This window comes from Monopterus albus, unplaced genomic scaffold (assembly GCF_001952655.1).
Source record: "Monopterus albus unplaced genomic scaffold, M_albus_1.0 scaffold65.1, whole genome shotgun sequence".
NCBI lineage: Eukaryota > Metazoa > Chordata > Actinopteri > Synbranchiformes > Synbranchidae > Monopterus > Monopterus albus.
The window spans coordinates 3,882,857-3,885,897 of NW_018127945.1; positions in this window are offsets into that span (position 1 = coordinate 3,882,857).

Genomic DNA, 3,041 nt, shown 5'->3' on the forward strand with positions numbered 1-3,041 from the left:
GCACCTGCAGGCAAGACACGCACAAGCACACACACACACACACACACAAACAGAAAGAGAGAGAGAGAAGCTTCATGCAATAGACACAAAAAGATGCATATGCATCCACACCATGTAAAAACGGCAACAGACAAACACATTCTCATATGGATTCAGGTGTGTGTACACGTGCACAGCAAGCTACTGCAAAGAGTGTGAACACACCTCAATCAGTAACAAGTATCACTGTGGGATTCTCACACCCTGTCTGACAAAAGTCACCTGCAGCCACACTTACAGATGTCACCAGAGAGGAGTCGAAGCTCTCTTCCACTCTTTGACTTCCCTTCTTTTCTTGTCAAACTGTGATGAACCCAGTTAGACTCAGACCCCCCCAACTTTCTTCTAAGTCAAGTTGCCATTTGTGAATTTGTGTAGAATAACTTATTTATTGCATACCAGTGCATTTGTCATCTCGGTACTCTCCTAAAATTTGATATTCTTCTGGTGAAAGAAAATGTCTTAGCAATTTATATTGAATCATATATTTAATGGCCTTACCCTAAATTTAAAGCTGCACTACTCAATATTTTTATATTAACAAGTCATCAAATGACTACGTGTAGAATCAGCACGGCTGCTGGAAGCGACAAATCCACACAGAATTATTGCCTGACTCTGCAGTTCCCCTCAGCTCGGAGCATCTTTCAGCTCGTTTTGGTTTTACAGCCTGCAACTTTACTGTTTTGTTCAGTCTCCCTGCTCTCATTAAACCTCCATTTCCAGCAACTTTAAAAACACATTTTACGCTACCTGCCTAGCACCAAGCAGCAGACACAAAGCTAGTGCCTAGCTAGTGAATGTAGTGAAGAATTTACTGTAGCAACTAAAGAGCAAGATATTTCCCGGAAGAATAGGTGGACGCCAAATCAGATCAGGTGGACAGAAACACAACTCTGTGACTGCTGGATGAGTAAAGTGGCAGCTATTTGCTAACATGTTCACCACATCAATTTAAATGTGATCATATGCTGAAAGTTGTTTACATCTTGCCCTGTTGCCCTCAAGTAACCATAAAGCAAGAAAATATTGCAAGTTCATCCATGTATATGCACCTTAAAGCATTTAACTTGTAGACCTAGTTCAGGAGAATATAGTGTACACATGGCCTGGGATGCTCTGCTCAGCCCCTTGTGTCTAAATGAAGATGCAAAATAGCCAAATTCTATAGACATGAGGAGTCACCCCAGTGTGATAGAATCATACACACAGTGAAGGCAGTGATGACAAATACAACTGCACACACCGGCTGTAAAAACCAAATGAATCATATCTAAAGACAGTTGAGATGCTTAGTTGATAGACTGAACATACATTTATATGAAGGTTGTGTCAAGAAGGGCATCCGGTGTAAAACACGTGCCAAATGTCAACATATGAGTCCGTCAGTGTGACGATTCGCTGTGGTGACCCCTAAACGGGAAAAGCCAAAAGTGACTTTCTTGCTGTCATTGCTGCAGCCTGAAATTGAGTTTCACATGTTTTGCCACCTTTTTTGCCGAAACCACTGCAGTGACTGAACTCAAGCCTAAACTCCCCATCCCCCTTACTTTAAATATACTTTTGAATTGTCTGAGTCCTACACTTTGGGGGTTGGTTTAATTTATGAAAAGTATCATTTTAATAGCAATTGCGACTCAAAATGAACTCTGCGATGGGCACTTTATGACAAGCATGATCACTATGCACACGGCTATATGAAGCCACTGCTTCATAAGTATCAGCTTCAGAGCTGCACATTCGTGTCCCTACATCTAACTGCTGCAAGTGTTGCCATCAAAGCTCCGAGTCTCAGTATGTGTGATAGAAACTTTAATAGCTACCAGCATGAGATAGCGATCGGCCAAGCACATCAGCATAGTGAGATCCAATATGTCACCACCATGCAGAGAGAGAGAGGGAGTGTGTGTAGAAGAGGAAGACTGGCTGCATGTGGGTCTTGTTAATGCTGGGTGTAACAGTGGAAGTGATGGTAGTAATGTGGGAATGACAAAGGAGCTCTTACTGTGAGCTATATGAAGACGTGGGAGATAGCAACATGTCACCTCCCGTAGTGTGTGTGTGCACATGTTCACACACAGGTACAATGGACACTGTCTCAATGTGTGTATGTGTGTGTGATCTGCCAACCTACCGTTCTCTCTTTTACTTCCAATAAATGAACAAAACATCATCAAAAATATGGAGGTGACACAACTATAGTTTTTTTTCCCCTAAAAAGACACATATGGCTAAATTGCAATTGTAAATCTCCTTCTTACAACTTGTTTAAAGTGTGCTGTGACAGGCAGCCACCATCACCAACACCCAGATTCAATGTCAGTCTCCTAATAGCACCATCCAGAGAGACTGGGTGGCAGAGCATGCTAAGATGTTGATTACATTAAACACTACAAATCTCTGTAAGCCACTGTTACATGGTAGGTGCAATCACAAGTGTCACTGAGGTCTTATTTGTGGAAATTCTTCAGTAGTTTATTTCACTCATGTCTGAACAGTGATTGGCTGGAGCCAATCCCAGATGACACTGGGCAAGAGGCAGGGTCCACCCTGGACAGGTCACCCGTCTATTACAGGGCTGACATGTAGACAAACAACCACACTCACTCCTAGTGGCCATTTAGAGTCACCAGTTAACCTAAGCTGAATGTCTTTTTGACTGGAGGAAGCTGGAGGACCTAGAGAGAACCCACACAGGCACAGGGAGAACATGCAAAGTCCACATTAAGGAACAAGGTAAATATTAGACCTCTTAAAAATCATGTTAGCATTTCGGCTGTGAGCATGGTAGTATGTTTGCATTAACACATAGCTCATAGGAGCACTAGTGTCTAGGACCAGCCGTTGCCATGGCTGTAGTGTCTTGATCGAACAAGGCAACCCTCTGACCTCTCCTGAGATCTACACTGCAGCAATCAATGACACTGAATCTGTGATAATTGAAAGGAGTAACATTACCAAACCACACTCCTTGGCTCAGAGCAGAAACTTCAGCCTGACAC